Consider the following 15412-nt stretch of genomic DNA (forward strand, 5'->3'; position numbering starts at 1 on the left):
GGAAGAAGAGGTGATCTGTGAGCCTGGCCATTATCAGCCAAGGGGAGAAAATATCCAATATTGAACAGTATGAAAAGGCAAAATGATAGGATAATGAAAGAGAAACTCCCCAGGTCAGTAGGTGCCCAATATGCTACTGGAGATCAGTGGAGAAATAACTCCAGAAAGAACGAAGGGATGGAGCCAAAGCAAAAAGAATACCCAGCTGTGGATGTGACTGGTGATAGAAGCAAGGTCCGATGCTGTACAGAGCAATATTGCATAGGAACCTGGAATGTCAGGGCCATGAATCAAGGCAAATTGGAAGTGGTCAAACAAGAGATGGAAAAAGTGAATGTCGACATTCTAGGAATCAGTGAACTGAAATGGACTGGAATGGGTGAATTTAACTCAGGTGACCATTATATCTACTACTGCAGGCAGGAATCTCTCAGAAGAAATGGAGTGGCCATCATGGTCAACAAAAGAGTCCGAAATGCAGTACTTGGATGCAATCTCAAAAACGACAGAATGATTTCTGTTTGTTTCCAAGGCAAACCATTCAATATCACAGTAATCCAAGTCTATGCCCCAACCAGTAACGCTGAAGAAGCTCAAGTTGAACGGTTCTATGAAGACCTACAAGACCTTTTAGAACTAACACCCAAAAAAGATGTTCTTTTCATTATAGGGGACTGGAATGCAAAAGTAGGAAGTCAAGAAACACCTGGAGTAACAGGCAAATTTGGCCTTGGAATACGGAATGAAGCAGGACAAAGACAAATAGAGTTTTGCCAAGAAAATGCACTGGTCATAACAAACACCCTCTTCCAACAACACAAGAGAAGACTCTATACATGGACATCACCAGATAGTCAACACCGAAATCAGATTGATTCTATTCTTTGCAGCCAAATATGGAGAAGCTCTATACAGTCAGCAAAAACAAGACCAGGAGCTGACTGTGGCTCAGACCATGAACTCCTTATTGCCAAGTTCAGACTTAAATTGAAGAAAGTAGGGAAAGCCACTAGACCATTCAGGTATGACCTAAATCAAATCCCTTATGATTATACAGTGGAAGTGAGAAATAGATTTAAGGGCCTAGATCTGATAGATAGAGTGCCTGATGGAGGTTCGTGACATTGTAAAGGAGACAGGGATCAAGATCATTCCCATGGAAAAGAAATGCAAAAAAGCAAAATGGCTGTCTGGGGAGGCCTTACAAATAGTTGTGAAAAGAAAAGAAGCGAAAAGCAAAGGAGAAAAGGAAAGATATAAACATCTGAATGCAGAGTTCCAAAGAATAGCAAGAAGAGATAAGAAAGCCTTCTTCAGTGATCAATGCAAAGAAATAGAGGAAAACCACAGAATGGGAAAGACTAGAGATCTCTTCAAGAAAATCAGAGATACCAAAGGAATATTTCATGCAAAGGTGAGCTTGATAAAGGACAGAAATGGTATGGACCTAACAGAAGCAGAAGCTATTAAGAAGAGAAGGAAAGAATACACAGAAGAACTGTACAAAAAAGATCTTCACGACCCAGATAATCACGATGACAGACATCCTGGAATGTGAAGTCAAGTGGGCCTTAGAAAGCATCACTACAAACAAAGCTAGTGGAGGTGATGGAATTCCAGTTGAGCTATTTCAAATCCTGAAAGATAATGCTGTTAAAGTGCTGCACTCAATATGCCAGAAAATTTGGAAAACTCAGCAGTGGCCACAGGACTGGAAAAGGTCAGTTTTCATTCCAATCCCAAAGAAAGGCAATGCCAAAGAATGCTCAAACTATCGCACAATTGCACTCATCTCACATGCTAGTAAAGTAATGCTCAAAATTCTCCAAGCCAGGCTTCAGCAATACGTGAACCGTGAACTTCCAGATGTTCAAGCTGGTTTTAGAAAAGGCAGAGGAACCAGAGATCAAATTGCCAACATCTGCTGGATCATAGAAAAAGCAAGAGAGTTCCAGAAAAACATCTATTTCTGCTTTATTGACTATGCCAAAGCCTTTGACTGTGTGGATCACAATGAACTGTGGAAAATTCTTCAAGAGATGGGAATACCAGACCACCTGACCTGCCTCTTGAGAAATCTGTATGCAGGTCAGGAAGCAGCAGTTAGAACTGGACATGGAACAACAGACTGGTTCCAAATAGGGAAAGGAGTACGTCAAGGCTTTATATTGTCACCCTGCTTATTTAACTTACATGCAGAGTACATCATGAGAAACACTGGACTGGAAGAAGCACAAGCTGGAATCAAGATTGCCAGGAGAAATATCAATAACCTTAAATATGCAGATGCCACCCTTATGGCAGAAAGTGAAGAGGAACTCAAAAGCCTCTTGATGAAAGTGAAAGTGGAGAGTGAAAAGTTGGCTTAAAGCTCAACGTCCAGAAAACGAAGATCATGGCATCTGGTCCCATCACTTCATGGGAAATAGATGGGGAAACAGTGGAAACAGTGTCAGACTTTATTTTTTGGGGCTCCAAAATCACTGCAGATGGTGATTGCAGCCATGAAATTTAAAGACGCTTACTCCTTGGAAAGAAAGTTATGACCAACCTAGATAGCATATTCAAAAGCAGAGACATTACTTTGCCAACAAAGGTCCGTCTAGTCAAGGCTATGTTTTTCCCTGTGGTCATGTGTGGATGTGAGAGTTGGACTGTGAAGAAGGCTGAGCGCTGAAGAATTGATGCTTTTGAACTGTGGTGTTGGAGAAGACTCTTGAGAGTCCCTTGGACTGCAAGGAGATCCAACCAGTTCATTCTGAAGGAGATCAGCCCTGGGATTTCTTTGGAAAGATTGATGCTAAAGCTGAAACTCCAGTACTTTGGCCACCTCATGCGAAGAGCTGACTCATTGGAAAAGACTCTGATGCTGGGAGGGATTGGGGGCAGGAGGAGAAGGGGACGACAGAGGATGAGATGGCTGGATGGCATCACTGACTCGATGGACGTGAGTGTGAGTGAACTCCGGGAGTTGGTGATGGACAGGGAGGCCTGGCGTGCTGCAAGATTCATGGGGTCGCAAAGAGTCGGACATGCCTGAGCGACTGAACTGAACTGAACTGAATGTGTATATATTAACCTCCACCTCCTAATTTACCCCTCCCTCCCTGACCCCCCTTTTATAACCTTAAGTTTGTTTTTTATGTTTGTGAGTCTATTTCTATTTGTAAATAAATCGGTGTCATTTTTTTAGTTTCCACATACATGTGGTATTTGTCTTTCTCTGTCTGACTTTCATCATCTCTAGGTGAATGGGACTACATTTTAACCTGGGTGTGTATTTACTGTTATTCCTCCCTCTGGTCAGGAGGTGAGAGCTAGGGAAGAAAGCCAAAACAGTATAGACAATAAAGGTAATTTTTCTGCACATCCAAGCTGCACTGTATGTTAAATTTTGTAATTCCATCATATGTTATTTGTTTGGTTTCCTGTGAAAGGCATTGTAAGCAGAAAATGCTTTTGTTGACTGTCAGGACTTCCAAAGGAATGAATTCTTTGAAAGAACGATATTCACCCTAAGTGTCCTGGCTTGACTCAGAAGGATCAAATGACTGACAAGGAAAGAGAGTGGAAAGGGAACTGTCTGTAGGTAATGATTTTGTCTATTTTCTCGATGTGTTGGCAGTGTCTGGAGCATAATAGTGAAAGTGAAAGTCACTAGTCCATGGAATTCTCCAGGCCAGAATACTGGAGTGGATAGCCTTTCCCTTCTCGAGGGGATTTTTTCAACACAGGGATCAAACCCAGGTCTCCAGCATTACAGGCAGATTCTTTACCAGCTGAGCCACAAGGGAAGCCATAAGTGCCCCCATAAAGTTGTTAAATGAATGAAGAAATAAACAAAAATTGACTAGTACTTATTTTGTGCCAGACGTTATAAACATGATCCTATTTAATTTTCACCATAGCCTTTTGAGGTTGTCATTATCATCAAGATTTGATAGATAAAGGACTTCAGACAGGTTGAATAACTTCTCCAGGGTCACACACCTGTGTGTGGTGTGGACAGAATTCAAGCACAGGTCAAACTGAGTACTGTGACTTCTCAATGTATTTCCTCCTGTGGTAGGAAATCTCTTCATATAGAATAAATTTCAATGACATTCCCACCCCCTTTTTTCTATTACAAGAAAGATCCTGGTGTTCTTTTCCATGACCAGATGGCTGTGACCACTGCAAAAATAATCCCTACCTACCACAAAAATGATCCTTCTGCTAAGAATGTAACTCCAATTTTGTGGCAGCTGCTGTGTCTAACTTGAAATGTTAATAATTATCTGGATAAACGAAATCACAAGAAAGTAGAAGAGGCCATGTGTGAAACCCAACTGCAATCCCAGAAAAATAAAAGGAAAGGAAAACAGAAATCATAACAGAAATCAGAGATTTAACTAAAATAGCATCTTTGAATGTCAAAAGAACTCTTGAGCTTTGTGTAATCAAAATAAAGAACAAAATAGACCAAACTGCATAAAATAAGTCCTTTCTTGGGTTTCCAGTGATGTTACAAACCACAAAAGACTCCACCATTTTTTAAATTACAGCATAAGGTTTTACCCTCTGTTGGGTCAAGCAGTAACATCTACATTAACATTTCATACACCCATCTGCTTTGATCTGAGATTCCCTCTAAGTTCAACAGACATTCATTCCCAGTGATGCAGAAGCAAAATCATTGTCATTTCAGAGAGTTGCACTCCAATTATCCCAGTTGCAAAAATTAGCAAGTGCCAATAGCCTAAGGGTCTAAAGAAAACCTGGCGGGATCTAAAAGAAATAAAGCTGGATGCATAAAACCGGAAATACAATCAGCAACACAAGTATTTCACTTTCAGTCATGGGTCTTGCTAAAAAGACTATGATTTCCAAATATCTAGAAGTATAATGAAAAGAGAAATGATGAGGAACCAGGAGCAAGTCACTAATCTCTAAAATAAGACCCTTGGACATATGAATCTCTAAGGTCCCTTCCAACTCAACAGATCTTTGATTATGAGTCTGGGAAGCCTGAAGAAGTTCTCTTGGCTTCTCTGGGTAATGGAAAAGCATAGCCCACCTTCTTGGAGATTGTGTGTCTATGCGCATTCTCAGTCACTTGGTCATGTCCAACTCTTTGTGATCCTATGGACTATAGCCCACCAGGCTCCCCTGTCCATGGGTTTTTCCAGGCAAGAATACTGCAGTGGGCTGCCATGTCCTCCTCTAGGGGATTTTCCCAACCCTGTGATGGAACCCACATCTCCTGTATCTCTTACAATGGCAGGCTGATTCTTTACCACTGAGCGACCTCATTAGCTTAAGATTCTTCATTTTAAGGAAACAGGTAGTGGATAGGATTGTTGTTCATAGGATTATTGTGTGTAGCAAGCAGAAAAAAGGGAAAGTCAGACTTACTCATACACTTTCTAAAGTTTTCAAATTTTAAAGTAATTTTGGAAAAGGAGGATAGAGAGAGCCAACGTTTGGAAAGTACTGTAGCATCCAATGCCCATGACTGATGCTCTCATTATGCTACTACTTTGTAAGAGATGGCAATTTTTTTGAAAGGTTGAGATGCTAATGTTTCAGTATCCATCATCACCATGCAGTCTGAGAGCTGGAACCTCTCATCCAGATATGTGGTAGCCTACAATGATCACATACACCAACCAAGACGACTCCCTAACACAAAGTCCCAGAACCCAATGTAGACGGTTTCCCAACTCCACAAGAGTTTTCACATCCCAGGAAACTGCTTCACTGTGAGACTGATTGAGCACCAATGGTGGATCTCAATGACGAGCTCAGTTATTTCTATTTAAATTAAGTGATAAATAGGCACCCTTAGGTCATCTGTGAATACTATCATGTGAAGTTTGGCCTGTATGAGATTATTCTGAAATTGAATCAGCTACCAGCATTTAAAACTCAGACTACACGTCAAAATCCCTATGTCCACCTCCCATAGGAACATCTGAAAACACCGGGGTCCTATTCTCAGCTGGCAACATAGGACTGGAGGAAGTAAGGACTCCTCACTGAGATGGACTTTCTTCTCAAGTTGGTCTCAGTCCTACCTGACTCACTTCATTCCAGTAGTCCCCTGCCTGCTTCCCAGAGGCATTTGAGAGCCACCACTGACTCGAAGATCTAAATAGACTAGTAAAACTTCAGTAGTAAACCACTCAGCAGCCAGGATGCAAGGCCTCAGGATCTAAGTGGCTACCTTAGCATCTAATCATGAAGCTGATCTATCAAGACCCATGTGCAAGGGACTCCTGAGAGCCAAATGATGGAAGGATGCTGGCAATCTTAGTGCTGGAAAACAGATTATTGGTCTTTACAGCACTGACAAGGAATGAAGACCAGGCTAGAAGCACTGACTCAGTATTGAAATGGTTTTTCAACTGCTCTGCTCTGCTATTCATGGTATATAAAATGTCCTTTTGTAAGATATCAGGTTAATTAGCCAAACAGCATATGGAGTTTTCAGTTCAGTCATTCAGTCGTGCCCAACTCTTTGCGTCCCCATGGATTGCATCGCACCAGTCTTCCCTGTCCCTCACCAATTCCCCGAGACTACTCAAACTCATGTCCATTGAGTCAGTGATGTCATCTAACCATCTCATCCTCTGTCGACCCCTTCTCCTCCCACCTTCAAATTTTCCCAGCATCAGGGTCTTTTCAAATGAATCAATTCTTCACATCAGGTGGCCAAAATATTGGAATTTCAGCTTCAGCATCAGTCCTTCCAATGACTGGTTGGATCTCCTTACAGTCCAAGAGACTCTCAAAAGTCTTCTCCAACATTGCAGTTGAAAACATCAATTCTTCAATGCTCAGCTTTCTTTATAGTCCAACTCTCACATCCATACATGACTACTGGAAAAATCAGAGCTTTGACTAGATGGACTTTTGTTGGCAAAGTAATGTCTCTGCTTTTTAATATGCTGTCTAGGTTGGTCATAGCTTTTCTTCCCAGGGAGCAAGTGTCTTTTAATTTCATAGCTATAGTCACCATCTTCAGTGATTTTGGAGCTCCCCCAAATAAACTCTCTTACTGGTTTCATTGTTTCTCCATCTATTTGTCATGAAGTGATGGGACCAGATGCCATGATCTTAGTTTTCTGAATGTTCAGTTTTAAGCCAACTTTCTCACTCTCCACTTTCACTCTCATCAAGAGGCTCTTTAGTACTTCTTCACCTTCTGCCATAATGGTGATGTCATCTGCATATCTGAGGTTACTGATATTTCTCCCAGCAATCTTTCTAACACTTTGTGCTTCATCCAGCCTGGCATTTTGCACGTTATACTCTGCATATAAGTTAAACAAGCAGGGTGACAATAAACAGCCTTGATGTACTCCTTTCCCAGTTTGGATCTAGTCTGTTGTTCCATGTCCAGTTATAACTGTTGCTTCTTGACCTGCATACAGATTACTCAGGAGGCAGGTCAAGTGGTCTGGTATTCCCATCTCTTTAAGAATTTTCAGTATTCAATATAATCAATTTGGCATAGTCAATAAAGCAGAAGTCGATGTTTTTCATCCAACAGATGTTAACAATTTGAACCCTGGTTCCTCTGCCTTTTATAAATCCAGCTTGAACATCTGGAACTTCATGATTCATGTACTGTTGAAGCCAGGCTTGGAGAATTTTGAGCATTACTTTGCTAGCCTGTGAGATGACTGCAATTGTGCAGTAGTTTGAGCATTCTTTGGCATTGCCTTTCTTTGGGATTGGAATGAGAACTGACCTTTTCCAGTCCTGAGGCCACTGCTGAGTTTTCCAAATGTGCTGGCATATTGAGTGCAGCACTTTTACAGCATCATCTTTTTTTTTTTTGGAAATTGTATTTTATTTATTTATTTTTTAATTTTATTTTGTTTTTAAACTTTACATAATTGTATTAGTTTTGCCAAATATCAAAATGAATCCGCCACAGGTATACATGTGTTCCCCATCCTGAACCCTCCTCCCTCCTCCCTCCCCATTCCATCCCTCTGGGTCGTCCCAGTGCACCAGCCCCAAGCATCCAGTATCGTGCATCAAACCTGGACGGGCAACTCGTTTCATACATGATATTTTACATGTTTCAATGCCATTCTCCCAAATCTTCCCACCCTCTCCTTCTCCCACAGAGTCCATAAGACTGTTCTATACATCAGTGTCTCTTTTGCTGTCTTGCACACAGGGTTATTGTTAGCATCATCTTTTAGGATTTGAAATAGCACAACTGGAATTCCATCACCTCCACTAGCTTTGTTCATAGTGATGCTTCCTAAGGTCCACTTGACTTCATTCAAGGATGTGTGGCTCTAGGTGAGTGATCACACCATCATGGTTATCTGAGTCATGAAGATCTATTTTTGTATAGTTCTTCTGTGCGTTCTTGCTACCTCTTCTTAAAACCTTCTGCTTCTGTATTTCCGTAACATTTCTGTTCTTCATTGTGCCCATCTTTGCACGATATGTTCCCTTGGTATCTCTAATTTTCTTGAAGAGATCTCTAGACTTTCCCATTCTTTTGTTTTCCTCTATTTCTCTACATTGATCACTGAAGAAGGCTTTCTTATCTCTCCATGCTATTCTTTGGAACTCTGCATTGAAATGGGTATATATTTCCTTTTCTCCTTTGCCTTTCACTTCTCTTCTTTGCTCAGCTATTTGTAAGGCCTCCTCAGACAGCCATTTTGCCTTTGTGCATTTCTTTTTCTTGCTAATAGTCTTGATCACTACCTCCTGTACAATGTCACAAACCTCCGTCCATAATTCTTCAGGCACTCTGTCTATTACATCTAATCCCTTGAATCTATTTCTCACGTCCATTGTATAATCATAAGGGATTTGATTTAGGTCACACCTGAATGGTCTAGTGGTTTTCTCCACTTTCTTCAGTTTAAGTCTGAATTTGGTAATAAGGAGTTCATGATCGGGGCCACAGTCAGCTCCTGGTCTTGTTTTTGCTGACTGTATAGAGCTTCTCCATCTTTGGCTCCAAAGAATATAATCAATCTGATTTCAGTATTGACCATCTGGTGATGTCCATATGTAGAGTCTTCTTTTGTTTTGTTGGAAGAGGGTATTTGCTATGACCAGTGCATTCTCTTGGCAAAGCTCTATTAGCCTTGGCCCTGCTTCATTCTGTACTCCAAGGCCAGATTTGCCTGTTACTCCGGGTATCTCTTGACTTTCTACTTTTGCATTCCAGTCTCCTATAATGAGAAGGACATCTTTTTTGGCTGTTAGTTCTAGAAGGTCTTGTAGGTCTTCATAGAACCATTCAACTTCAGCTTCTTCAGCATTACTTGTTGCGTTGCAGGAAGGTAGACCCCTTCCAGGGCCCAAAACTGGGCTCTTGTCTAACACTTGGAAATGAATTGTCCGAGGAGACACAGGTGCTGACAAAGCAAGAGATTTTATTGGGAAAGGGCACTCAGGTGGAGAGCAGTAGGGTAAGGGAACCCAGGAGAACTGCTCTGCCTCAGTCTTGGGTTTTATGGTGGATGGGATTAGTTTCTGGGTTATCTTTGGCCAATTATTCTAATTTAGAGTCTTTCCTAGTGGCGCATGCATCACTCAGTCAAGATGGATGCTAGTGAGAGGGATTCTGGGAAGTAGACAGACACGTGCTGTCTCCTTTCAACCTTTCCTGAACTCTTCCAGTTGGTGGTGGCTTATTAGTTCCGTATTCCTTATCAGCATCTCCTGTCATCAAACAACTCATGCAAATGGTTACTATGGTGCCTGACCAGGGTGGGCGGTTTCATTCAGTGTGCTTCCCCTAACAGCTGGGGCATTGACTTGGATTACTGTGATATTGAATGGTTTACCTTGGAAACGAACAGAGATCATTCTGTCATTTTTGAGGTTGCATCCAAATATTGCATTTCAAAGTCTTTTGTTGACTTTGAGTGCTACTCCAGTTCTTCTAAGGGATTCTTGCTCACAGTAGTAGATATAATGGTCATCTGAATTAAATTCTCCCATTCCAGTCCATTTTAGTTCGCTGATTCTTAAAGTGTTGATGTTCACTCTTGCCATCTCTTGTTTGATCACTTCCAATTTACCTTGATTCATGGACCTAACATCCAAGGTTCCTATGCAATAGTGCTCTTTACTGCATCAGACTTTACTTCCATCACGAGTCACATCCACAACTGGGTGTTGTTTTTGCTTTGGCTCCATGTCTTCATTCTTTCTGGAGTTATTTCTTCACTGATCTCCAGTAGCATATTGGGCACCTGCCAACCTGGGGAATTCATCTTTCAGTGTTCTATCTTTTTGCCTTTTCATACTGTTCATGGGGTTCTCAAGAATACTGAAGTGGTTTGCCATTCCCTTCTCCAGTGGACCACTTTTTGTCAGAATTCTCCTCCATGACCTGTCTGTCTTAGGAGGCCCTACTTGACATGGCTCATAGTTTCATTGAAATAGACAAGGCTGTGGTCCATGTGATCAGTTTGATTAGTTTTCTGTGATTGTGATTTTCATTCTGTTGGCCCTCTGATGGATAAGGATAAGAAGCTTTGGAAGCTTCCTGACAGGAAAGAATAATTGAGGGGGGAAAATGGGTCTTATTCTGATGCTCAGTAAATCTTTAATCCAATTTTCTGTTGATGGGCAGGACTGACTTCCCTCCCTGTTGTTTGACCTGAGGCCAAACTATGGTGGAGCTAATGAAGATAAAGGTGACCTCCTTCAAAAGGTCCCATTCGTGCACTGCTGCACTGAGTTCCCCCAACCCTGCAGCATATGGAGATGTTTCAGCAATATAAAGGAATATTTCACCCTACTTAAGGAATTCAAACAGAGCTTCACAAAACTAAATGCTTTCTAGATCCTACAATTCTCTTCCATAAAGATAATCCCAATTCCATGGAGAATACTGTAAATCACAAAGATCCTGATCTTAGCAAAGTTTAACAGACAGATCCTCACATTCCCCAAGCCCATACTTGACTCATTTAGGTGGAATTAGGTTTGTTTCTCCATAGCCCTGTTTCTCAGTGTGTGATGGTCATCAGCCTGAGTGCCAGCCCTGGAATCAGGTCTTGCTTGTGGGAATGGGCTCTAGTACACTTAAATTTTATGTTAGTAGGATACATCCCATTAAAGAATCTATGCTTTGTTATCCTTTTCCTAACTTGGCCAAGGCCTCTTCAATCTCTTTTTAGATTAAGTGAAAAGCAGAACTGTGTTTCGAGCAGCTGCTAATGCTTCCTAGTGAAAGTCATGAGGTATGAATAGTGTTCATGGAAAATGTTATTCAAGTAGGCAGCCACCAATCCCAGGGATATCCTCCTGGTTCAAAAATACAGGAAACAAAGTTACACCCTCAATTTATACCCCTCCTTAAGTTTGCCGGAAAAAGAATTCAACAAGGGAAATGATGCTGCCAATTTTTATTTGCTTTAGGCAGCGTGTTACAACCCTCTGAACTAAGGGTTAAAGCTGTGGACCTCCTCTAAGTTACAGGAAAGTTCATGGAATGACATACAAAGAGTGGAGCTTATAAGGCAGAGAATCTATAGAAATCCCTGATATCTTAGACTTCTTTTGTACGAAATACAAATTGTTCTTTTTCCTTCAGATATATTTAAGTGGAAATAGGGAGGAAGTTAAAGCACTTTCAACAATAAGAATATGTTCTGATTACTTTATTCCAAATGGAAGTTTCCTGCTAGTCTCCAGTGCATTCTTAATTAATAATGAAATACAAAATTTAAAGTGAATTTACTGTGGTAACACTGGAACACAATTCTGTATGAGTCAAAATTCTGCAAACCACCTAATAATTTCACCCACAATGCCAGACTCAACTGTGACATGACGCAGGGCAGTTGTGGTGGCCTGAAAACTGTCCTCACCAGGGAAGGAACTGACATTCAGTTATTTAGTGGTTTTTCAGTGAAATTCATCTCTTGTGTACTTTGTTGGTTGTTTTTTTTTTTTTCAGTGTTTAATTTCTCCAAGTTCTCCATAGGTTTATTCTGTTAGGCAAAATTATGTATAAATATTTATTTCTTTTAAGACTCTGATAAAATCATATAGCAATTCCAAAATGCCACCTTTCTATGAATCAGGGAAGTCTATTTTAAAGTGCAAATAAAACTATATGTCAAAAAGCCTCTTGATGAAAGTGAAAGAGGAAAGTGAAATAGTGGGCTTAAAGCTCAACCTTCAGAAAACTAAGATCATGACATCTGGTCCCATCACTCCATGGCAAATAAATGGGGAAACAGTGGAAACAGAGACAGACTTTATTTTGGGGGGCTCCAAAAATCACTGCAGATGGTGATTGCAGCCATGAAATTAAAAGACGCTTTCTCCTTGGAAGGAAAGTTATAACCAACCTAGATAGCATATTGAAAAGCAGAGACATTACTTTGCCAACAAAGGTCCATCTAGTCAAGGCTATGGTTTTTCCAGTGGTCATGTATGGATGTGAGAGTGGGACTGTGAAGAAAGCTGAGCCCCGAAGAATTGATGCTTTTGAACTGTGGTGTTGGAGAAGACTCTTGAGAGTCCCTTGAACTGCAAGGAGATCCAACCAGTCCATTCTGAAGGAGATCAGCCCTGGGATTTCTTTGGAAGGAATGATGCTAAAGCTGAAACTCCAATACTTTGACCACCTCATATGAAGAGTTGACTCATTGGAAAAGACTCTGATGCTGGGAGGGATTTGGGACAGGAGGAGAAGGGGATGACAGAGGATGAGATGGCTGGATGGCATCACCAACTTGATGGACATGAGTTTGAGTGAACTCCAGGAGTTGGTGATGGACAGGGAGGCCTGGCGTGCTACAATTCATGGGGTGGCAAAGAGTCGGACATGCCTGAGCGACTGAACTGAACAGAACTGAACTGATGCCTTAATTTAAAAATACTTTAGGTTTCCAGTGTTGAACACTGTGTTAACACATTTATTCTAACTTTTTTCCTTTAGGGAGGAGTTAGTTAATTCATTCCTTGTTTTGTTTTGTTTTGTGTGAGAAGACAAACAGAAGATTAAACAGTATTTTTTCCCTTTACTGGAAATCTGATGTGTACTTAGGCAACCAAAATCCCATACTGCTAGGAATTAGTTGCTGTGTGGGTTAGGTATTAACACATACTTCAAATTTACACTCTAGTGTCTTCACTAGTATTTATCCTAGACTTTGTGAGAATATCCAACACTGACCTATTTACAAATCTACTAGAAAGCCTGATGAATATAGAAAGATACCAAATAAACAACCCCAGAAATCTAAATCTGCTTATCTTCCAGGTTCCATGGCATAGCTCCTGTCCCTGTAGATCACATTTAAGGGAAGGATAGTATAATACAGACACCTCTCTCTCTTTTTTTTCCCCCCCAGACATCTCTTTTACTTTTCCTCTGGTAACAAGTTCAGTAACTAAACTGCTTGTATTGAATTTTCTAGAAAGTGAAAAGAGAATGGAAATCTATTTGACACAAATAACCTACAAATATTTAAATTACTTCAACCCATTTCAATTTTGGCTACTTAGGATCACAATTCAAAAATAGCTGATTATGCAAAAAACACTGTATAAGCATAATTTTAAAAAGTAAAACCTGATAAAATGAATATATAAAATGAGATCATGTATATAAAACTGCTTTTCAAACTTTGCAGTTATAGGGGTCATTTTGTCCCTTTAAATTAGGAGGTCCTTCAGGTGTGTCTTCTAAATCCCTTGTAATTTTGCAACTCCTACTTAGTGCTTTTGATAGTATAATAATTTAGTTGGGGGCAGTATGGACAGAAAATACTCAAATAACTGAAGTAAAGGATTTTATACATTGAATAATCTAGGTAATTCTTTAATACCCTAAATTTGCACTACACGTGTGAATGGGGAATATGAAAATCCGTGTTTTTCTAAACGCTGCCCTAACCAGCATCTAGACAAGGAAGAGAAACCAAGAACTATTTCTGTAGGTGGCCACTGAAGCTAGCTGAAGCAGAACAGCATGTGAGACCTAACCACTCTTTCTGGTGCCGCAAAAACCTGCAGAAGCTGTGAGTGAAGAATCTCGAGGCATATGATAGTTAATACCTTTCAAGTGATTTAGCACCACTCTCCTCTTATTTTAGAACATTTTTACTGGTAACTTAAATTTGTTTTTCTCTGAAGTGTCTAGACAGGCACAAAAGGAACCCTGAAATTAGAAAGATGCTTTCCTTTGTACAAAAGAATGACACCACCCAGTCCTGCCACCAGTAGTCCTTTGAGGGGTAGATCCGGTCTTGGTGAGTAGGCATCTGAGCCACTGGCAGGTGCAGTGGGATTGGTATGTGATACTGGGATGTGGAGTCCTTGAGAGCTAGCCCCAGCTCCCCGGCATCAGTAGTCATCGAAACATACAACACGCAAAAGACCTACTTAGGGTTCTTTCTCTAGTCCTTGAGAGGATTTGTGATTGTTCACTTTAGATGAATTTGCTCACGATATTGATAATTAAGGATGTGCGTCATGTTTCCTCTTGAGTTATGCATTTTTCTCTCTTTTGCATCCAGGTTAAATACACCACCTAAGACTTATTCAAATGTAGACTTCATTTGCCCATTTCACCAAAGTGCCTCCACCCAACATAGGTCACAGCAGGGTTCTAGAAAAAAAGCACGAAGTGAAGTGAGATAGAAACTAAAATAATGTTGAATGCTTTGATTTCACATGGGACCTAGAACAATTTGAAAAACTGAATACAAGGGATGTAATGTACAACATGATGAATGTAATTAACATTGGTGTATGTTATATAGGAAAGTTGTTAGGAAAGTTGTTGAGAAAGTTGTTAACGAAGTCCTAAGATGTCTCACCATAAGGAATTTTTTTCTGTCTTTAATTTTATATCTACATGAAATGATGTTCTCTAAACTTACTGTGATACTTATTTCATGACAAATGTAAGTCAAATCATTATGTTCTACACCTTAAATTTATAGTGCTATGTCAAATATATATCAGAAAAACTGGAATTAAAAACTGAATTACCAATACCAATATTTATAACAGAGTCCAATAACATAAAGGACTTCTTTCTCTCTAGTCGGAATCTATGAGTTAATTTCCCATTTTTTAGTTTTAAGTTATTTAGAGGTGTTGGTGAAATAAAAGCCAAAGACCAAATTTGCCAACATTGATCATGTTTATTAAATTAAATTATTTAACACTACTTGAAAACTGAATACATTCAGGGAAGTATACAACATTGGAAAGCTCTTGGAAAGAATAACTGTTTCTTGCTTGTATCAGCTGTATCTCTTCTCCCATAGCGAAGGAACCATCGAGGCACTATAGTTGGAGGAATGGCTCCTGTAAGCTCTATGAAGGAAGGGATCTTGTTCATCATTTGCCTGGTCCCCATGGCACACAGCCTAGGGCAGGCATTCTTGTTGAAGGTACAGGTGCATGGGTG

Source organism: Bubalus kerabau, chromosome 6 (genome assembly GCF_029407905.1).
Source record: "Bubalus kerabau isolate K-KA32 ecotype Philippines breed swamp buffalo chromosome 6, PCC_UOA_SB_1v2, whole genome shotgun sequence".
Classification (NCBI taxonomy): Eukaryota; Metazoa; Chordata; class Mammalia; order Artiodactyla; family Bovidae; genus Bubalus; species Bubalus kerabau.